This window comes from Theropithecus gelada, chromosome 6, assembly GCF_003255815.1.
Source record: "Theropithecus gelada isolate Dixy chromosome 6, Tgel_1.0, whole genome shotgun sequence".
NCBI classification, from domain to species: Eukaryota; Metazoa; Chordata; class Mammalia; order Primates; family Cercopithecidae; genus Theropithecus; species Theropithecus gelada.
Genome location: NC_037673.1, coordinates 141,290,432 through 141,315,190, shown reverse-complemented (window position 1 = coordinate 141,315,190; position 24,759 = coordinate 141,290,432).

Here is a 24,759-nt window from a genome sequence, read left to right as displayed (position 1 = left end):
AACCCCTATTCAATAAATGGTACTGGGATAATTGGCTAGCCAAATGCAGAAGAATGAAACTTAACCCCTACCTCTCACCATATGCAAAAATTAACTCAAGATGCATTAAGCATTTAAATGTAAAACCTCAAACTATAAAAGTCTGTGATGGTTAATACTGAGTGTCAACTTGATTGGACTGAAGAATACAAAGCATTGATCCTGGGTGTGTCTGTGGTGATGTTTCCAAAGGAGATTAACATTTGAGTCAGTGGGCTGGGAAAAGCAGACCCACCCATGATCTGGGTGGGCACAATCTAATCAGCTGCCAGAACAGCTAGGATATAAGCAGGCAGAAAAATGTGAAAAGAGAGACTGGCCTAGTCTCCCAGCCTACATCTTTACCTGTGCTGGATGCTTCCTGCCTTCAAACGTCGGACTCCAAGTTTTTCAGTTTTGGAACTCAGACTGGTTCTCCTTGCTCCTCAGCCTGGAGACAGCTTATTGTAAGATCTTGTGGTCATGTAAGTTAATACTTAATAAACTACCCTATATATATTCCATTGGTTCTGTCCCTCTAGAGAGCCCTGACTAATACAAAATCCTAGAAGAAAACCTAAGAAATGTCTTACTTGACACAGGCTTTGGCACAGGGTTTATGGTTAAGTCCCCAAAAGCAATTGTAACAAAACAAAAATTGACAAATGGGACATAATTACCCTGAAGAGCTTCAGCACAGCAAGAGAAACTATCAAGAGAATAAACAACCTACAGAATGGGAGAATATATTTGCGAACTATGTATATGACAAAGGTCTATTATCCAGAATCTGTAAGAAATGTAAACAAATCAACAAGCAAAAACCAAAACATCCAATTAAAAAAATGGGCAAAGGACATGAACAGACACTTCCCAAAAGAAGATGTACAAGTGGCTAATAAACATGAAAAAATGCTCAACATCACTAATCGTTAGAGAAATGCAAATAAAAACCACAATGAGCTTCCATCTCACACCAGTGAGAATTGCTATCATTAAAAAGTCAAAAAACAACAGATGTTAGCAAGGATGCAGAGAAAAGGGAACACTCATACAACTCATACACCGTTGGTGGGAATGCAAACTAGTTCAGTCACTGTGGAAAACAAATTGAAGACTGTGCCAATAACTGGAAATAGAACTACAACTTGACCCAGCAATCCCTCTACTGTTGGATATATACATAAAGGAAAATAATTCATTCTGTCAAAAAGATATATGTACCCATATGTGCATTGCAGAGCTATTCACAATAACAAAGACATGAAACCAACCTAGATGCACATCAACAGTGGTTTGGATAAAGGAAATAATGTGGTACACATACACCATGGAATACTCTGCAGTCATAAAAATGAATGAGATCATGTCCTTTGCAGCAAAATGAATGGAGCTGGACGCCATTATCTTAAGCAAACAGATGCTTAGGATAGAAAACCAAAGCACCTAGTTTGATGCGAGAACAAAACAGAGTTATTCAAGAACAGAAAACCAAATGCCACATGTTCTCACTTATAAATGGGAGCCAAGTACTGAATACACATAAATGAGAAGATGAGAAGAACAGACACTGGGAACCATTAGATGACTGAGGAAAGAAGGGGGCATGGGCTGAAGAACCAGTTGTTGTATACTATGGTTACTGCTTGGGTGACAGGATCACTGGGATCCCAAGCCTCAATGCCACACAATATACCTATGTAACATAGCTACATGTGTATGCTTTGTTCTATAATAAAGTTAAAATTATAAAAGAATTATTTGGTATAATTACAATTAATTAGTAAATCTTTAGCATTTAAACAAACAAAAAAGAGAAAACATAAAGAACTCTTAAAAATTATTGAGAGAAAATTGCCCCAATTTGTTAATGGGCACAGTTCTTAAAGTGGCATTGTGTCTGTATGATATAAATATCAACGTAGTCAAAAGTGTATAATTAGTCATCAAATAAAGTGAAGTTAAGACAACAAGACCCTTTCCTATGCATCAACTGCAACAGATAAAATAAAAAAATTATTTAACATAATAAATGTTGGTAAAAATATGGAGCAACTGAAATTTTCATTTAAGAGATGGAGTGTGGTTTGGTAAAAATACTTTGGAAAGCTGTCAGCAATGCTTAAAGCTAAACGTATGTTATCCTATGATCTAGCAATCCACTTCTAAGTATATATTCAAGAAACATCAGTGTATTCGTACACCAAAAGAAATGTACAATAATGTTCATAACTTCTTTATTATAATCAAATGATATAAACAATAAAAATAACTATCAACAATAAGAAAGCTGAAAACATAAATTGTGATGTATCAAGTCATGGAATACTACATGTAAATAATAATAGTAAAATAACTGTCATACTTGCAGTAAGCCAGATACAAAAGAGACCATGATGCATGATTTTATTTATAGAAAGTTGAAGAATGGGAAAACTAATTAATGATGATATATGATGTTATTGACTCGAAAAATGTCCAAAGGGGCTGTAATTCATGCTGTACCGACATTCTATATCCTGATTTGGAAGACAGTTAATTATATGTGTGTATACATAAATAATCGAGCTGTGCACTCAAAGTTTAGAATTTTATATGCGTTATACCTGAATAAAAATTAATTAAAAAAACAAAAGTCGGATGAAGACTATTCCAACACACAAAAACCATACATAGGAATTTACTATTTGCAGACCTTCAGTACAACAAATGCTAAAGGCAGTTCTTGGTACAGAAGGAAAATGATGGCAAAAAAAAAAAAAAAAAATCTAGATCTTCAAATAGGAAGAAAGAACACTAGAAATTGTAATTATATGAATAAATATTGAAACAACTTTTTTCTTATTATTTAAATTTCTTTTAAAATAATTGGCTATTTAAAGCAAGATAACAATATACTGTGGCTGTTATACATAAAATAATAAAACATAATAATAGTAGCTCACTGAATAAGAGAGAAGAGAAAGAATTATAGCATTGTAAGGTTCTTATGCCATAGGTAAGATAGAATATCATTTCAAGGTTGAATGTGATAAATTACAGATACATACTGTAAACCCTAAAGTCCAGTAAAAAAATCATAAGAAAGATTTATGTCTAAAAATCAATAATAAAGATAAAGAAAAATCATTTTAAAATTATTTAATCACAAGGAAGGCAGAAGCAGAAGAAAAGAACCAAAATTGATAGTAAATAAAAACAAATTGCAAGATAGAATTAATGCAACTATATCAATAAATACAGGAAATGTACATCATTGGAACACTCAATTAAAAGACAAACTGTCAAGTTGAATGATAAAACAAGACTCAAGCATATTATTTCATTAAGATATCCCGCGGTGGCTCACGCCTGTAATCCCAGCACTTTGGGAGGCCGAGACGGGCGGATCACGAGGTCAGGAGATCGAGACCATCCTGGCTAACATGGTGAAACCCCGTTTCTACTAAAAATACAAAAAACTAGCCGGGCGTTGTGGCGGGTGCCTGTAGTCCCAGCTACTCGGGAGGCTGAGGCAGGAGAATGGCGAGAACCCGGGAGGCGGAGCTTGCAGTGAGCCGAGATCATGCCACCGCACTCCAGCCTGGGCGACTGAGCAAGACTCCGTCTCAAAAAAAAAAAAAAAAAATATATATATATATATATATTATATATATATAATTTGAAGAATATAAATTATGCTAATGTTAGAAGAATGGCAGATGAGTACATAAATATCTGGCATAGTAAATTTTAGGGCAAAAAACAAAAAAAGAGGGTTACTTCACAGCAATGAGGCCGTTATTTTATCATGAAAATAATCCTTGATGTATCTAATAACAGAGATTTAAAGCACACAAAGTAAAAACTAATAAAATCTGAAATTTAAATTACACAATTCAGTGATAAATGATGCTTTAAGCATTCTTCTCTCAATAGTTGATTTAAAAACTAGAAAACTAATAAGAACTTGAATGACATCATTAACCAACTTTACCTAATCGTCACTTTACGACTAGTCTACCCAAACAGAAGAATACATCTTCATTTCCTGTGGAGACAGAGCATTTAACAAAGTAGACCATATTCTCCACCAGGATCAGCTAAGTGCCATCTGTAGGCAAAATTTGGCCTACTGCCTATTTTTGTAAATGTAAGTCTCAATGAATATATCCATGCTCATTAATATACGTATTTCTGTGACTTCTTTTGTTCTACAAGAACAGAGTTGAGTGGCACAAAGAGACCATATGGCCCCAAAGCCAAAAATAGTTACCATTTGAATCACTATAGAAAATGTTAGCCAGCTTCTAGAACGCAAAACAAATCTCAATAAATTCAAAAGAATTTAATATAAAATATGTCTTATGGCTATAAATAAAATAAAATTTAAAATCAGTATTTTATTAATAATGAAATGAAATTACAAATTAATGGTGAAAGATAATTTAAAAATTCCTCCAGAATATTTGGAAATTAAATATCATGCCTCTAAATTACTTATGGTTCAAAGAAGAAATCTGAAGAAAAAATAGAAAATATTGTATATAAAATAAAAATATAATACATCAAAATTTATGAGATACAGCTAAAGTAGTATTTCAAAAAAAAATTACAGCACTAAATGCCCATATTAAAAATAAAAAAGTAATTGAATCAATAACTTCAGTTTCATCCTTTGAAAAAAAAACTAGAAACAAAAGAGCAAATTAAGCTCAAACTTATAATAATAAAATAATAAAGACTAGGGTAGAAAGAGAGGGGATAGAAAATAGAAAAATAGTGAATAAAAAATTAATCAAAACAATATTTTTTAGATAATAATATTGATAAACTTATAGGTAGAATGAATAAATAAAGGTGACACAAAGTATCAGTATTAGGAATGGGAGAGGTACCATAACTACTTATTCTATGGATATTACAAGAATAGTAGAGAAGTTTTATGAGTAACTTTATGCCAATACATTTGACTATTAGACAAAATTTTAAAAACCTTGGAAACCACAAACTGCCAAAGCTAATTCAAAAAAATATAGATAGCCTTACTAGCTCTACATCTTCTAACCAAATGAATGTGTACTTAAAATCTTTTCTACAAATTAGGCATCAGATTGAGGTGATTTCACTGGTGAATTATACCAAACATCTAAAACAGAATAATTAAAATTCTTCTGGAAAATTAAAGAGAAGGGACTACTTTCCAATTCATGCTCTAATGCCAACATTAACCTGATATCAAAAACAGATAGGGGTAAGGGATGTAAAACACATCAGTAGCCCTTGTGGACACACACACACATATGCAACATACCCACACTCACATACTTTCTCTCTCTCTCTCTCCAAATTAAATTTTAGCTAAATTAATTCAAGAGCATGTAAGGATAAATGCATCATGACCAAGTGCGGCTCATATCAGCAATGAAAGGTCACTTTACATTTGAACATTAATCAATGTTAATTTTTATATTAAAATAATAAAAATACATATGAAAAAATAAAATATGTCACACTTATCATGATAGACTGAATGATTTTCTCTTTAGATCAGACACAATCCAGGAATATTTGTTCTTACCATTTCTAGTCAACAATATACATGAGGTTCTAGGTCGTGCAATAGGAAAAGAAACCAAAGAGAAAAATAGCATCTAGTGTGGAAAGTAATAAGTACATCTATGTTGATTCACAAACAACATAATTCTCTACGTAGAAAATTTACTATCAACTATAAAAAAGTTTTCAGAATAAGAATGCAAATTCAGGGCCGGGCGCGGTGGCTCACGCCTGTAATCCCAGCACTTTGGGAGGCCGAGGCGGGCGGATCACAAGGTCAGGATATCGAGACCCCAGTGAAACCCCGTCTCTACTAAAAATACAAAAAATTAGCCGGGCGCGGTGGTGGGCGCTTGTAGTCCCAGCTACTCAGGAGGCTGAGGCAGGAGAATGGCGTGAACCCGGGAGGCGGAGCTTGCAGTGAGCCGAGATCGCGCCACTGCACTCCAGCCTGGGCGACAGCGCGAGACTCCGTCTCAAAAAAAAAAAAAAAAAAAAAAAATGCAAATTCAATGTGCAAAAATAAAGTGTATCTCTACTAACAATAATAAAACTAAAATTGTGAGATAATATCATTACAAAAGCACTAAAATATGACAAGGATAAATCCGACAAAAATGTGCAAGATTTGCTCACTGAAAACTGTAAAATACTACTGAGAGATATTAAGTAAGACCTAAATAAGTAGTATGGATTAGAAGACTAAATATTATTAAGATATCTATTTCATGCAAGAATGATCCACATATTTGATGCAATATAAATAAAAATTCTAGTCACCCTTTGTAGAAATTGACAAGCTGGTTTTAAATTTATATGAAGATGCAAAAGATCTAAATTAACTAAATTATTTTTGAAAATGTAGAGTCTAGATATAGATTTATACATACGTGGTCAATTGAGTTTTGATAAAGGTACATAGACACTTTAGTGAGTTTTCCACTAAAAATGTTCTAGAAAAATTGGATATCCATACGAAAAATATAATCAACTTCATTTCAAACTCATATACAAACTCATAAAAATAAAAAACAAACCTTGAAATAGATTATAGGCCTAAATTTAAAACCTAAAGCTCTGAAACTTATAGAAAAAACCATAGGAGCAAATTTTTGTGACTTTGGTTTAGGGAAGATTTCTTAGCTGAGACATCAAAGCAATGAATGCTAAATGACAAATTTGAAAAATTGAACTTAATGATAATTAGGAGTTTCTGCTCTTTGAAAATCATTGCTGAAGAGAATAAAAAATCAAATCACAGATTGGGATAAAATGTTTTCAAATGTATCTGATAAAAGAATTGTGCCCAGAGTATTTTAAAATATTCCAAAGCTTTAAACAACAAATAAAACAACTCAACAAAGAAATGGGAAAAATATTTGAACAGGCATTTCACCACAGATATAGATGAATGGCAAGAAACAAAATGAAAAGATGCTCAGGATTATTAGATATTAGAAAAATACAAATTAGGCTGGACGCGGTGGCTCATGCCTGCATGTAACCCCAACATTTTGGGAGGATGAGGCAGGCAAATCACCTGAGGTCAGGAGTTCAAGACCAGCCTAGCCAACATGGCGAAACCCTTTCTCTACTAAAAATACAAAACTTAACTGGGTGTGGTGGCACATGCCTGTAGTCCCAGCTACTCAGGAGGCTGAGGCAGGAGAATCACTTGAACCCGGGAGGCGGAGATTGCAGTGAGCTGAGGTGGTACCACTGTACTCTAGCCTGGGCAACAGAATGAGACTCAAAAAAGAAAGACAGAGAGGGGGAGGGAGAGGGAGAGGGGGAGAAAGAGAGACCCCAGAACATACCTATTATACCATCTAAAATTCAAGTCTGGTAATTACAATTATTCGTAAAGATAGGTAGCAACTGGAACTTCACAGTTTGATAGGAATGTAAAATAGTAAATCCATCAGCAAAACACTTTGGCAATTTTTAAAATAATTTAACCTACAGCTGCCAGGTGATCTAACCATTCTTCTATCAGCACTTACCCAAAGGTAATTAAAATGTATGTACATACAAAAGGTTGCACATGAATGTTCATAATACCTTTATTTGTGCAAGCCTCAAGCTAGACACAATTTAAATGTTCATCAACAGATAATGGGCAAACTTTGGCATATTCATAAAATAGAACATTACTTTGAAATGAAAAGGAAAGAACTATTGATACATTAAGTAACATTGGTAAATCTTAATATGCTAAGTAGACATTCTAGAATACTTTCTCCAAATTTATGTTCCATTATTTAAAATTCTACAAAGTACAAACCAATCTAGAGTGACACAAAATCAGATCAGTTCTTTCATGGGGATCAGGGCAAGGGATGACATGAAATGGCAGGAGGGAGAAAATACAAAGGGACATAAGAAAATTCTTAGAGGTGATGAATATTAGTTATTTTAATTATAGTGATGATTTCAGATATATATATACACATGTTAAAAATTATCAAATCTTATATATGAAATACATGAAATTTATCATATGTCAACCATAATTCAGTAAAGCTCTTGGAAAATAAAAATATATATGTGTGTGTGGGACTATTTCTGAATGGCTTTTCTGTTTTAATGATCTATTCATCGGTCCTCACTCTCTTTTTTATTTGTATTTTTATAAATTCAGGGAGTACAGGTGCAGATTTGTTAGATGATATATTGCATAGTGGTGGACTTTGGGCTTCCAGTGTTCCCATCATCCAAGCAGTGAATGTTGTACCCAACAGGTGATTTTTCAACCCTACCCCTTTTTTGTCCTCCCCTCTTTTGTAGTCTTCAATGTCTGTTATTACCCCTTGTATGTATGTCTATGTGTACCCAATGTGAATATGAGATATGTGGTTTTCTGTTTCTGAGTTACTTCCCTTAGGATAATGACCTCCAGCTCCATTCATGTTGCTGCAAAAGACATAATATTTTTTCTTTTTTATGGCTGTGTAGTATTCCGTGGTGTATCTATATAGCACATTTAAGTGTCTTTTGCATGTAACAATTTATTTTCCTTTGGGTAAATACCCCATAGTGGGGTTTCTGGGTCAAATGGTAGTTTTATTTTTAGTTGCTTGGGTATTTTCAACACTGTTTTCCATAGAGGTTGTACTAATTTCCATTCCTACCAACAGTGTGTAAGTGTTTCCCTTTTTTAGCATTTCTACCATCTGTTGTTTTTTGACGTTTTGATAATAACCATTCTAACTGGTGTGAGATGGCATCTCACTGTTATTTTAATTTGCATTTCTCTGATGATTTGTGATGTTGAGCATTTTTTTCATGTTTTTTGGCCATTTGTATGTCTTTTTTGAGGAATGTTGGTTCTTGCCCTTTACTCACTTTTTAATGAGGGTACTTGCCTTTTTCTTGTTGAGTTGTTTGACTTCCTTGTAGATTCTGGATTTCATCCTAAAATTTATATGAAACCAAAATGGAGCCTAAATAAAGCAATTTTAAGCAAAACTGTAACAAAGTTGGAGGCATCACATTACCTGAATTCAAATGATACTACAAGGGTATAGTAATCAAAAGAGCATTGTACCAATATAAAAATAGAGACATAGATAAATGAAACAGAATAGAGAACCCTGAAATAAAGTCACACACCCACAACCAATTGGTCTGTGACAAAGCTGACAAAAGTATACACTGGAGAAAGAACACCATATTCAATAAGCGGTGCTGAAAAAGTTGGATAGCCACATGCAAAAGAATAAAACTAGACCCCTATCTCTCACCATATACAAAAATTAACTCAAAATGGATTAAAGACTTAAATGTAATAACTGAAACAATAAAAATCATAGAATAAAACCTAGGAAAATCTCTTCGGAACTTGGGCGTAGGCAAAGATTTATGACTAAGACCTCAAAAGGCAAATGAGATAAAAACAAAAATACATAAATGGGACTTAATTATACTAAAAATGCTTCTGCACAGCAAAATAAACAATCAGCAGAGTAAACAGACAACGTACAGACTTGAAGAATATATTTGCAAACTATGCATCCAACAAAGGACTAATATCCAGAAACTATGCATCCAACAAAGGACTAATATCCAGACTCTACAATACCACATTATATGAATTAATGCAGCTTTATATTAAATTGTAGCATAAGGATATTCCTCCAAATTTGTTATCCTTTGTCTAAAAATATTTTTTAGGTTTTAAAGATAACTTTTAAGTTTCTTTGCATTTTCATGTAAATTTTAGCATCAATTAGTCAAGTCATAGAAATATGTGCTGGAAATTTTGTTGAATTAATACCCCAATTTTAGAAGAATAATCTTTGCAATACTGGGGTCTTCAAATCAATGAAAATGGCATATCTATTTAGGACTTTAAAAATCTTATTTAGGTCTTGTTTAGGAATGTTTTGGAGTTTTCAGTGTTTAAACTTTTTGTATATCTTTTGTTCACTTTATTTCTTATTTATTTATGTAATTATATTTTAAGTTCTGGGTTACATGTACAGAACGTGCAGTTTTGTTACATAGGTATACATGTGCCATGTTGGTTTGCAGCACCCACCAACCCATCACCTACATTAGGTTTTTCTCCTAATGTTATGATTGCCCTATCCCCCCAATCCCCAACAGGCCCAGGTGTGTGATGTTCCCCTCCCTGTGTCCAAATGTTCTCATTGTTCAACTCCCTTTTATGAGTGAGAACATGCAGTGTTTGGTTTTCTGATCTTGTGGTAGTTTGCTGAGAATGATGGTTTCCAGCTTCATCCATGTCTCTGCAAAGGACAAGAACTCATCCTTTTTTATGGCTGCATAGTATTCCACAGTGTGTATGTGCCACATTTTCTTAATCCAGTCTGTCACTGATGGATATTTGGGTTTGTTCCAAGTGTTTGCTATTGTGAATAGTACCAAAATAAATATACGTGTGCATGTGTCTTTATAGCAGCATGATTTATAATCCTTTGGGTGTATGCCCAGTAATGGGATGGCTGGGTCAAATGGTGTTTCTAGTTCCAGATCCTTGAGGAATCGCCACAGTGTCTTCCACAGTGGTTGAACTAATTTACAGCCCCACCAACAATGTAAAAGCATTCCTATCTTTCTACAACCTCTCCAGCATCTGTTGTTTCCTGACGTTTTAATGATCACCATTGTAACTGGCATGAGATGGTATCCCATTGTAGTTTTGATTTGCATTTCTCTAATGACCAGTGATGATTAATATTTTTTCATTTTTTCTGTTGGCTGCATAAATGTCGTCTTTTCAAGAGTGTCTGTTCATATCCTTTGCCCATTTTTTGATGGGGTTGTTTGATTTTTCTTGTAAATTTGTTTCTTTGTCGATTCTGGATATTAACCCTTTGTCAGATGGACAGATTGCAAAAATTTTCTCCCATTCTGAAGGTTCCCTGTGCACTCTGATGATAGTTTCTTTTACTGTGCAGAAGCTCTCTAGTTTAATTAGATCCCATTTGTCAATTTTGACGTTTGTTGCCATTGCTTTTGGTGTTTCAGACATGAAGTCTTTAACCAATGCCTATGTCCTAATGGTATTGCCCAGGTTTCCTTCTAGGTTTTTTATGGTCCAAGGTCTTACGTTTAAGTCTTTGATCCATCTTGAGTTAATTTTTGTATAAGGTGTAAGGAAGGGGTCCAGTTTCAGTTTTCTGCATATTGCTAGCCTGTTTTCCCAACACCATTTATTAAATAGGGGATCTTTTCCCCATTGCTCGTGTGTGTTAGGTTTGTCAAAGATCAGATGGTTGTCGATGTGTGGTGTTATTTCTGAGGCCTCCGTTCTGTTCCATTGGTCTATGCATCTGTTTTACTACCAGTATCATGGTGTTTTGGTTACTGTAGCCTTGCTGTATAGTTTGAAGTCAGGTAGCGTGATGCCTCCAGCTTTGTTCTTCTTGGCCAGGATTGTCTTGGCTATGCAGGCTCTTTGTTGGTTCCATATGAAGTTTAAAGGAGTTTTTTTCCAATTCTGTGAAGAAAGTCAGTGGTAGTTTGATGGGGATAGCATTGAATCTATAAATTACTTTGGGCAGTATGGCCACTTTCATGATATTGATTCTTCCTATCCATGAGCATGGAATGTTTTCCATTTGTTTGTATCCTTCTTATTTCCTTCAGAAGTGATTTGTAGTTCTCCTTGAAGAGGTCTTTCACATGCCTTGTAAGTTGTATTCCTAGGTATTTTACTGTCTTAGTAGCAATTGGAATAGGAGTTCACTCATGATTTGGCTCTCTGTCTGTTACTGATGTATAGGAATGTTTGTGATTTTTGCACATTTAATTTGTATCCTGAGACTTTGCTGAAGTTGCCTATTAGCTTAAGGAGATTTTGGGCTGAGATGGTGGAGTTTTCTAAATATACAATCATGTCATCTACAAACAGAGACAATTTGACTTCTATTTGAATACTCTTTATTGCTTTCTCTTGCCTGATTGTCCTGGCCAGAACTTTCAATACTATGTTCAATATGTGTGGTGAGATAGGGCATCCTTGCCTTGTGCCGGATTTCAAAGGGAAAGCTTCCAGTTTTTGCCCCTTCAGTATGATATCGGCTGTGGGTTTGTCATAAATATCTCTTATTATTTTGAGATATGTTCCATCGATACCTAGTTTATTGAGAGTTTTTAGCATGAAGGGGTGTCAGACTCCCACACAATAATATTAGGAGACTCTAACACTCACTGTCTATATTAGACAGATCAACGAGACAGAAAATTAACGAAGATATTCAGGACTTGAACTCACCTCTGGACTAAGCGGACCTAATAGATATCTACAGAACTCTCCAACCCAAATCAATACCATATACATTCTTCTCAGCACCTTATCACACTTATTCTAAAATTGGCCACATGGTTGGAAGTAAAACACTCCTCAGCACATGCAAAAGAACAGAAATCATAACAAACAGTCTCTCAGACCACAGTGCAATCAAATTAGAACTCAGGATTAAGAATCTCACTGAAAACTACCTAACTACATGGAAACTGAACAACCTACTCCTGAATGACTACTGGGTAAATAAAGAAATGAAGGCAGAAATAAAGATGTTCTTTGAAACCAATGAGAATTAAGACACAACGTGCCAGAATCTCTGGGACACATTTAAAGCAGTGTTTAGAGGGAAATTTACAGCAGTAAATGCCCACAAGAGAAAGAAGGAAAGATCTAAAATTGACACCCTAACATCAAAAGTAAAAGAACTACAGAAGCAACAGCAAATAAATTCAAAAGCTAGCAGACGACATAAAATAACTAAGATCAGAGCAGAACTGAAGGAGATAGAGACATGAAAAATCTTTCAAAACATCAATGAATCCAGGAGCTGGTTTCTTAAAAAAAAATCAACAAAACAGATAGACCACTAGCCAGACTAATACAGAAGGAAAGAGAAAAGAATCAAATCGATGCAATAAAAAACGCATGTTCTCACTCATAGGTGGGAACTGAACAATGAGATCACTTGGACTCGGGAAGGGGAACATCACACACCGGGGCCTATCATGGGGAGGGGAGGGGGCGAGGGATTGCATTGGGAGTTATACCTGTTGTAAATGATGAGTTGATGGGTGCTGACGAGTTGATGGGGGCAGCACACCAACATGGCACAAGTATACATATGTAACAAACCTGCACGTTATGCACATGTACCCTAGAACTTAAAGTATAATAATAATAATAAATTAATTAAAAATAAATAAATAAATAAAAGTTTGGGCTGGGCACGGTGGCTCAAGCCTGTAATCCCAGCACTTTGGGAGGCCGAGACTGGCGGATCACGAGGTCAGGAGATCGAGACCATCAAAAAAAAAAAAAAAATGATATAGGGGATATCACCACTGATCCCACAGAAATGCAAACTGCCATCAGAGAATACTATAAACACCTCTATGCAAATAAACTAGAAAATCTAGAAGAAATGGATAAATTCCTGGACACATACGCTCCCCAAATCTAAGCCAGGAAGAAGTCGAATCCCTGAAAAAAACAATAACAAGATCTGAAATTGAGTCAGTAATTAATAGCCTAGCAATCTAAAAAAGTACAGGACCAGACGGATTCACATCCAGCTTCTACCAGAGGTACAAAGAGGAGCTGGTACCATTCCTTCTGAAACTATTCCAAACAATAGAAAAGGAGGGAATCCTCCCTAACTCATTTTATGAGGCCAGCATCATCCTGATACCGAAACCTGGCAGAGACACAACAAAAAAAAGACAACTTCAGGTCAATATTCATGATGAACAACAATGAGAAAATCCTCAATACAATACTTGCAAATCGAATCCAGCAGCCCATCAAAAAGCGTATCCACCACGATCAAGTTGGCTTTATACCTAGGATGCAAGGCTGGTTCAACATACACAAATCAATAAATGTAATCTATCACATAAACAGAACCAATGACAAAAACCACATGATTAACTCAATAGATGCAGAAAAGGAATTGTTCATTTTATTTCAAAGTACTTTGTAGTTTTTAGAAACTTTTCAAATTGTATTGATTTTTAAATTTTGTTTTGTGATTCTTTGTTACAAGATCTTACCATAATTTGTTTGTTTGTTTTCATTTTGAGACAGGGTCTCACTCTGTTGTCTAAGCTGGAGTGCAGTGGTACAGTTATGTCTCACTGTAGACTCAAACTCCGGGGCTCAAGCTATCCTGCCACCTCAGCCTTCTGAGTAGCTGGGCCTACAGGTGTGAGCCACCATGCCTAGCTGATTTTTTAATTTTTTGGTGGAGATAGGCTTGCACTATGTTGCCTAGTCTTTCTGTTCTCAAACTCCTGGGCTCAAGTAGTCCTCCTGGCTTGGCCTCCCAAAGTGCTGTGATTACAGGTGTGAGCCACTGTGCCTGGCCCACAATTTGTTTTTGTTTTTGTTTTTGTTTTAATGATTATTATGTGTTGGTCTGTGTCCCCTCAAAACAAATATGTTGAAGTCCTAACTCCCTAACTCAGAATGTGACAATTGGAAACAGAATCTTTACAGAGGTAATCAAATTAAAATTAGGTCATTAAGGTGGGCCCTAATCCAACATGCCTGGTGTCCTTACACAAGGAGAAATTTAGACACAGGGATGGACACATACAGAAGGAAGGTGACGTGAAGACACACAGGGTGAATGCCATATGAAAACAGAGGATTGGAGTGGTGCATTTATAGACCAAGGAAAGCCAAAGATTACTAGCAGATCACATAGAAAATAGGAAAATATAAGGAAGGCTTCCTCTACATATTTTAGAGGGAATGTGGCCCTGCTGACAACTTGATTTGGGACTTCTAGCCTCTAGTACTATGAGACAATACATTTCTGTTGTTCTAAGCCACCCAGTTTGTGGTTCTTTGTTATAACAGCCCTAGGAACCAATGCAGTGCCTATAGACCACTTCATTCTCTCTCACATTTCAAAAGACATATGACTTCTCTAGTTAAATTCTCAATGTTATTTATGTGCTTATCCTTATATATTTTAAGCAGATTCTTTGGCTTTTCTGGTGTGTCTATGATCCAATTATAAATTTATTTTCTGCTTTAATTATCTGGAGTGTTGTTTCTTGTTTGCAACAAAAACCCCTTACAGATACACATTATTTTCAATTATTTAAAGTGTAGAGAGGATTTTTTTTGTCTGTGGTTTTTCAAAATTACTAACTCTGCCTTATGAAGAAGGTAAGTGTTTGGGAATAGGCATTAAATACTTCCAAACATCACTATTTTGATAATAATGTATTATATCATTTTCAGTCACCATCAACAATTGTATTTTTCTGAAAAATCACTATTCTGTATTAATTACATTTGTGTTTGTATGCTGATTTATATTTTTCAAAATCCTTGCTAAGGAATGCTTGTTCCAATAAACTTAATTACCTTTTTCATTAATATTTAACTAGAAAGCCATTACTACTGCCAAATCTGTCTAAAAATTCTGTGTTTTTTCTATTGTCTTAATAAATTCAGAGCAGTACAGTGGCAGTTCTACACATACTCTGAACCAGAGGTTGAGGATTAGAGTCCTAAATCTCTCTAAAATTCTAACTTTATTTAAGTTGCTATCTTAGCTGACTTTTCTACAAAATGGAATTAACATTAACACCCATTTTGCTTATCTGACAGGACTCTTGCACGGATTGATAATAATATGTGTGAAAACATTAGATAAATGTATAATACTAAAATTTGGTTATTATTTTGTGTTTTTATATTAGTCTAAGCTCTATTGAACTTGAGTCTGATCTCCAAAAGATTTAAAAAAAAAAGATGTGTATTTGAATAAACAATAAAGAAACTAATAAATAAGTAACAAAAACTCTGAAGCATACTGAAGGCAAGACAACTGCTGCTTCTGTAGCCTTCCCACAAACGTTAAAACTGAGGAGGAAGAAAAATTTTGACTTATTTGGTAACCCCTATTTCCAGGATTCCCATGCTATTATACTTTAGTCAAATTTAGCAAAGTTGCAGTTTTCATCTCCTGGTGTAAGTTTCAGGGCCAGTTATAGTGTCAATAGAATTGTGGCAACATCTTGCAAGAACCAGTTAGTTCTTTTGATTGTGATAATAACACAAGATGAGATCTGCACTCAACACAATTTTAAGTGTATAATACAATTCTTTAAGTGTAAGCACAATGTTGTGCTTCTACCTAAAATGCTGTTCAGCAGATCTCTAGAATTTATCTTCCATAACTAAAAGTTTATGCTCACTCATTAGCAGCTCCTCATTTTCCCCTACCTTCTGTCCTTGGCAACCACCATTCTACATTCTATGAGTTTGACTACATTAGATATGTCATATAAGTAGAAACATGCAGTTCTTGTTCTTTTGTGACTGCCTTATTTCATTTAGGATAGTGCACTCAGGATTCATGCTTGTTATTGTATAATGTAGAATTTCCTTTTTTTGAAGCTAAATAATCTCATCATATCAATATACCACATTTATTTATCCATCCATCCACTGATGGACATTTAGGTTGTTTCTACCTCTTGGCTATTGTAAATAGCCCTGTAATTAATATGAGAGTGTTAATATTTCTTCCATATTCTAATTTTAATTATTTTGAATAAATACGGAGAAGTGGGACTGCTAGATCATATGGCAGTTCTATTTCTATCTTTTTGAGAAGGTTTCATACTGTTCTTCATCGTGTCACACTATTTTGCATTCTCACCAACAGGGTACAATAGTTGCAATTGCTTCACATTTTCACCAGTAATTCTCATCTTTTGTTTTTTGGTAATAGCCATCTTAACAAGTGTGAGATGATATCTCATTGTGGTTTTAATTTGCATTTTTCTGATGATTAGTGACATTGAACATCTTTTCGTTTACCTTTTGGCCATTTATATGTCTTCTTTGTAGAAATCTCTATTGAAGGCTTTAGCCTATTTTAAAATTAGATTATTAGTGTTTTTGTTATTGAGTTGTAAGAGTTTCTTACATATTTTGGAAATTAACTCATTATTGTACATGTGGTTTATAAATATTTTCTCTCAATTATAGGTGACCTTTTCATTGTATTGGTTACTTCCTTTGTCTGCAGAAGCTTTTTAGCTTGTTGTAGTCTCATTTACTTATTTTTGCTTTTGTTGCCTGTACTTTTGGTATCATATACATGAAATTATTGCCCAGATCATTATCTTGACATTTTTTCCATATGTTCTTCATGTAGTTTTACAGTTTTAGATCTTGCATTGAATTACATTAATTTATTTTAGTGGAGGTTTTTGTGTGTGTGTGTAGTGTAAGATAAGGGTCCAATTTTATTTTTTTCATTTGCATGTCCAGTTTTCTCAGTACTATTTGCTTTAGAGATGATCTTTTCTCTACTGTGTACTCTTGGCACCCTTGCCTAAGATCAACTGACCATATATGAGTGGATTTATTTCTGAGCTTTCCGTTCTGTTCCATTGATTTATATGTTTATATTTATACCTGTTTCATAATTTATAAGTTACTGTAGCTTTGTAATTTATTTTGAAATCAGCAAGGGTTATGCCTCTAGCTTTGTTCCTTTTTCTAAAGATCAATGTGGCTAAAAAATTGTTTCTTTATTTTTAGAAAAAATATCATTGGAATATTCATAGGGATTGCATTGAATCTGTAGATCACTTTGTTTAGTATGGACATTTTCACAAAAGTAAGCCTTTAAATCTATGAACATGGGATGTCTTCCCATTTGTTTGTGTTTTCAGTTTTTTCATCAATATTTGTACTGTCCAGTGTACAAAGATTTGTAAGATTAACTAATATTTTACCGCTTTAGTTAAGTTTATTCCTAGGTATTTTATTTCTTTGATGCTTTTAGAAAATTTTTTGGCTACTTTCTTTTAGATACAATGGAATATTTTTCAGTCTTAAAGATACATTGTTATGGTATAGAAATACAACTAATTTTTGTATGTTGATTTTGTATCCTGCAACTTTAGTGAATGTGTTTATTAGTTCTAACAACTTTTTGTTAGAATGTTTTCTATATATAAGTTAATGTTATCTGCCATCAGGGACAATTTTACTCTTTCCTTTCTAAGTTAGATGGCTTTTTTTTTTTCTTGGCTAATTGTTCTGGCCAGGACTAGAGTAAGCATTCTTGCCTTGTAGAAGAAAAGTTTGTAATTATTCACAACTGAGTATGATGTATGCTATAGGCTTGCCATATGTGGTTTTTACATTTCTGTTCCTAATTGCTTTTTATTGCATAAGATTTTTATTATCAGATTTGTAATTGATACATCATTGTACATATTTTTGGCATAATTGCGAAATTTTGATACACACATAGACTGTGTAATAATCAAGTCAGGGTATTTAGGATATCTGTCACCTGAGCATTTATCATTTTATTGTGTTGGGAACAATTCAAATATTCTCTTCCAGCTATTTTGAAATATAAAATACATTGTTACCTGTAGTCACTGTACTGCGCTATCAAATATTAGAACTTATTCCTTCTATCTAATCACATATTTGTACACATAAACCTACCTCCACTTATCTCTCCACCCCCCTGCCTCCACCACACATACCCTTCCCAGCCTTTGGTAAATATTGTTCTACTCTCTACTTCCATGAGATCAGCATTTTTTAAAACTACCCCGTATGAGTAAGAAAATGTGATATTTGTCTTTCTGTGCCTGGTTTATTTCACTTAACATAATGACCTGTAGTTTCATCCATGTTGCTGAAAATGACATACTTTCATGCTTCTTTTTGTCTGAATACTATATAAAAGAATTTATTTCTATTTATAGTGTATTGAGAATTTTTATCATAAAAGGGTGTTGAATTCTGTCCAACCCTGTTACTGCATCTGTTGAGATAATAGTGTGATTTTTATACTTCATTCTGTTAATGTGGTATGTACATTAATTGATTTGTATCTGTTGGAATTATACTTGTAGTCTAGGGATAAATCTCACTTGATCATGGTGTATAATCCATTTGATGTGTGGCTTATTCATTTTTCTAGCATTCTGTTGAGAATGTTTGCATCTGTATTTATCAGAGATATTAGCATGTAGTTGTATTTCATACTTTGTCTGGCTTTGGAAGTGGTCATTCCTCTTCAACTTTTGGAATTTTTTTTAAAGGATAGGTATTAATTATTCTTTAAAAATTTGGTAGAATTTACCTATGAAACCATCTTGTCCTGTATTATTTTTGCCAATGTGATTTCATTTTTCATCCTGGGGAAGCCTGAGAAATATCAGGTTGCAAATCTAAACCATTTGGAAATGTGGGCAAAGGGAATAGTAGAACAATCTCAATAATTAGGTTCTAGGTAGACAACATTTTATTATACTTTAGTTGGTGAATATGTTTTATAAAAATGCCTTTATTCTCCCCAAAGAGGAGCCAGTGGTGTGCTGGATCCAGTTCACAGTGACTCCCCAGAATCCACATGTGCATCTTTCCCAGATCACCTTTCAGTGACATCATGTTGAAAGCTTGAAATCAGCCATGCTGACAGCATTTATGCCATGAAAATTGGGACATGTTACAGAATAGGATTCTTTTTTCTTTTTGAAAAACCAGTCATTTAACACTTACCAGTGCAACATTTGGAGGACTAAGAGGCTAAAACACTATGCATTACAGGTATTGAGACTTAAGTCATTTTGTACCTGGTTCCCAGGCAGACAGACTCTGAGATAAAGATTTCTATGTAGAAAATTATATTAACCACATCTTTTATTTTCCATAATGTCAAGTTTGACAACTGAAGTGGTTTCTTGTCCTCCCTCAGAACTAAGGTATCCATTCCACTAGCTGCTGAGAATATTGGTGATTCATAGTAATTATCAGATCCCTCTCTGGGTAATGCCCTTAGGCAAAGAGCTTCTTCAAAGCTCAAGGTCAAGTCTCCTCTCTAGAGTCTGGACATGCCCTATTCTCATCAATACTGGGTTTCTAAACGTTTCTGAGGGAGGGCTATGGAGGTGTACCTCTGCTCATACTATATTATAGGAAGACAAAATCATCTGCCAAATACTATCTAACTTATACAATTGATGAACTTTCTCATGAAGTCAACATCACTTAAGAGAATAAATGCTGTAGTTGAATAAGTGCTAAAAGTTTATGCCAAATGCATAGTCAAATATTTCCCTTCAGTCTTGGCAGAAAAATAAATTAGCCATTTATAGCTTCGCAAAATCCAGCACACTGTGAAGATTTATCAGCTAGATAATGAAAAAAAAAATTGATGTCTTTGACAAAACAATTAAAATTAAAAATTGATGCAACTGAAGTCCAAACAAAATAAGCTTCAAGAGCATAGTAAATGTGGAAATAAAAGTTGGTTGGATCTTGCCCTCTTTCTCCCCCTCCTCTTTTTTCTTGGCTCTAGCCTTTCATATCATTTTGAAGACTGGTGATTGACTGAACAGGATAGGCCTGAATTTAAAGACTGCTAAGTGTTAGGAAAAGTTGACAAAGGCTGATTAAAGCTGTTCATCCTCTAACACTAGTGAGCATGGGGCATGTAGCCAGTGTAGATTCTGAGTGGCACCAGTGTGATTCTAAGAAAATTTTTTGTTCCTAGTTGTTTTACCTTCAGCATTTAGAAAATAAAAGTTGTGTGATTTACACTGACTATGTCTTCATTATTCTAACAAGCAATAATAAAAATAAAATAAAATAATTAAAAGATATCATACTTGAGTAACAAAGTTATACGAGTTACTTAAAACTGATAAGAACCATGAAATCGTTAGAAAACATACCAAAGAGAATGAGCTTCATTCAAAGAATGTTAGCAACTTTATATAGAGGAAGCAAACCTTGAGATTTCATAAGTATTCAAAGAAGCAACTGTAGAGGTGCAGAGGGAACCGAGTCAAGGGGGTCAAAAGAAGACTACATTTAATCGTGAAGTTGAATATGTGGAGGTGTCTCTAAGGATACATCCTCTTTAAGATATGTTGTCTGAGTGCAATGTCTTAGTTGCTTCTTAATTCTTGCTTTGCATTCTATTCTAAATATTTATACAGCTATTCTAAATATTATACATGATCTTTTACTAGTGTCTGTACAATTCAGCACATATTTACTCTTCTGGTTCTATCTTTGAAGCAGTAGAAGATACAAAGTTGACTATTAACATTAGCTAATATATTTGAACATTTACTAAGGGCTTGACCCTACATATATTTCTTTAAACCCTCAAAGCAGCTTTTTGGTGATTAGCTTATTATTATTTTTATTTATAGATGAAAAAGGTGAAGCTTGGGAATATTAAATAACTTTTCCAGGGGTATGAGTTTGTAAGTTGGGTAGGACAGACCAGGACCATAGTCAGTGTGACTGCAGAGTTTGAATGTTAAATCATTCTATTCTATATTACGTAATCTATAGGGAGAGAGTTATTGTTACAAGTATGTTTCTAGGAGATAGGAGAAATTGATTTTAACTTTGAAGAATTAGTTGGAATTAGGTCAGAAAGTGGTAGTTTCAGAGGGAGAAGAGTTTTGCTCAAGACACAGCTTCAGAATATTGTAGGACATCCTTAGAGAACACTAGTGGGAGTTGTATCAAGAATTAGTAGAAAATAAGATTCAGCAAGATTGTAAGAGTTCTAGAATTTTTCCATATGTAAATAAATCCAGTAACTATTCTGAGCAAATGAAATGTTTACTTACATTTGATATTTAGAGGGATAACTGCATTGTCACTGTAGAGACCATATTACTGAGGGCCATATGTCAATGGAGACTTCTTAGAAACCAGCACTGCAAAAAGGTGGGAAAGTAAACTAAGCTTGTATGAGCCAGTCCTGTCATATAGATTGAATTGTTCGTGCGAGCTGACCTGTTGGGGTCAACTGTGGCAGGAAAGCACAGTGTGGTTGTATATTAGTGTGAAGGAATAGCAACCATTTATTTTACATACCATTACCATTATACTGTTCTCCTAGCATCACTTGAGAGTCAAAGCATGGTTCTTCCTTATATGTCTCATTTGCAGTAGGGTGCTCCATATTTAGGTTAAACGCCTAAAGAATTTTCATATGTAACATTTTCTAAGGTGCCAGATTTAAATAACAACCTTTTATAGACAGGGTAATTAGAAGACTGAAATTAGAAGATTGCAATGGTGGCATTTGTATTTGTAATAAGGGATGTAACTGGGGCATTGTATTCCTCGGGCCTGCCCCTCACAGGTTCTGGCATATAGTAAATGATCAGTGGATGTTTGTTAATTTCCTGGTCACCCATAAAACATATCCACCCTCCCTTTTGCTTTATTATTGTATGTTAAACCCAGAAAAAAATCTTGGTTCATAGCCCTTAGAATGCCCCTCAAAGAAAAGGAGACTCAAAGAAAAGAATGAATAAGGTAAGTTATTTTCCTACAAGCTATTGATTCTAAATGTTATTTCCTCTCTCTTGAATCTCCTTGTAGGTTCTCAGACCTGTCGATGGCACTCACCATGGTGAGAAAGCAGTTTTCCCTCCTGACTCCAGCTGATCTTTGATTTTACTGTCTACCCAACATCTACCCAGACCACCAAATGGATAAAAAGGCCATTGGATGGGGCTATTTTGAGAGGTTGTCTCTGGCTGTACAGAAACCATTAGACCGAGTTACAGAAAAAGACTTATGGATTCCTGACTAGGGTGAGGAAAGCAGATCAATATGTCATCCTGCCAGTAGCCCTAAACTCTGATTTCCTTTTCTGGCTGCATTCTGGAGGTCACATATCCTCAATAGTAAAGAAAGAGGGAACATTTAAGAAAGCCCAAATTCCAGAGTAGACAAAGCAGAATGGATTTTACTCATATAGCATCTCTGCTACACATTACCCCTTCAGAAGAAAAAATAAGCATGAACTCTCTCTCCCTCTCTCTGACAAACAGTTAAAATGTTTGCATTTGCTCTCAGAAAACTAATAGAAAGCAACTTTGAAGGGAAGTTGAGCTGATAGTTTTGGGTTGCCTCTTGTATTAGTCTGCTTTCATGCTGCTGATAAAGACATACTCAAGACTGGGAAGAAAAAGAGGTTTAATTGGACTTACAGTTCCACATGTTTGGGGAGGCCTCAGAATCATGGTGGAAGGTGAAAGGCATTTCTTACATGGTGGTAGCAAGAGAAAGATGAAGAAGCAAAAGTGGAAACCCCTGATAAACACATCAGATATGGCGAGACTTAGCTCACTCTCATGAGAATAGCATGGGAAAGACTGGCCCCCATGATTCAATTACCTCCTCCTGGGTCCTTCCCACAACACGTGGGAATTCTGAGCGATACAATTCAAGTTGATATTTGGGTGGGGACACAGAGAAACCATATCATTCCACCATGGCCCCTCCAAATCTCATGTCCTCACATTTTAAAACTAATCATACCTTCCCAACAGTCCCCAAGAGTCTTAACTCATTTCAGCATTAACCCAAATGTCCACAGTCCAAAGTCTCATCTGAGACAAAGCAAGTCCCTTCTGCCTATGAGTCTGTAAAATTGAAAGCAAGCTAGTTACTTCCTAGATACAATGGGAGTGCAGTTTTTGGTTAAATACAGCCATCCCATATGGGATAAATTGTCCAAAATGAAGAGTTTACAGGGCCCATGCAAGTCCAAAATCCAGAGGGGCAGTCAAATTTAAAATCTCCGAGATGATTTCCTTTGACTCCAGGTCTAACATCCAGGTCATACTGATGTAAGAGTTGGGTTCCCATGGTCTTGGGCAGCTCTGCCCCTGTGGCTTTGCAGGTTATACCCTTTCTCCTGGCTGCTTTCATGGGCTGGCATTGAGTGACTGCAGCTTTTCCAGGAGCATGGTGCAAGCTGTAGGTGGTTCTACCATTCTGGGGTCTGCAGGATGGTGGCCCTGTTCTCACAGCTCTACTACGTGGTGCCCCAGTAGGGACTCTGTGTGGGGTCTCCGAACCCACATTTCCCTTCTGCACTACCCTAGCAGAGGTTGTCCAGAAGGGCCCTGCCCCTGCAGTGAACTTTTGCCTGGGCATCCAGACGTTTCCATACATCTTCTGATATCTAGGTGGAGGTTTCCAAACCTCACTTCTTGACTTCTGTGTAGCCGCAGGCTCAATATCATATGAAAGCTGCCAAAGCTTAGGGTTTCCACCCTCTGAAGCCACAGCCTGAGCTCTACGTTGGCCCCTTTCAGCCATGGCTGGAGTGACTGGAACATAGGTCACAAAGTCCCTAGGCTGCACACAGCATGAAGACCCTGGGCCCTGCCCACAAAGCCACTTTTTCCTCCTGGGTCTCCAGGCCTGTGATGGAAGGGGGTGCCATGAAGTCCTCTGACATTGCCTGGAGACATTTTCCCCATGGTCTTGGGGATTAATATTAGTCTCCTTGCTATTTATGCAGATTTTGGCAGCCAGCTTCAATTTCTCCCCAGAAAATGGGTTTTTCTTTTCTGCTGCATAGTCAGGCTGAAAATTTCCCAAACTTCTATGCTCTGCTTCCTTTTTAAAACTGAATGCCTTTAACAGCACCCAAGCCACCTCTTGATTTCTTTGCTGCTTAGAAATTTCTTCTACCAGATACCCTAAATCATCTTTCTCAAGTTCAAAGTTCCACAAATCTCTAGGGCAGTGGCAAAATGCTGCCAGTCTCTTTGCTAAAACATAACAAGAGTCACCTTTACTCCAGTTCCCAACAGGTTCCTCAACTTCATCTGAAACCACCTCAGCCTGGACCTTACTGTCGATATTGCTATCAGCATTTT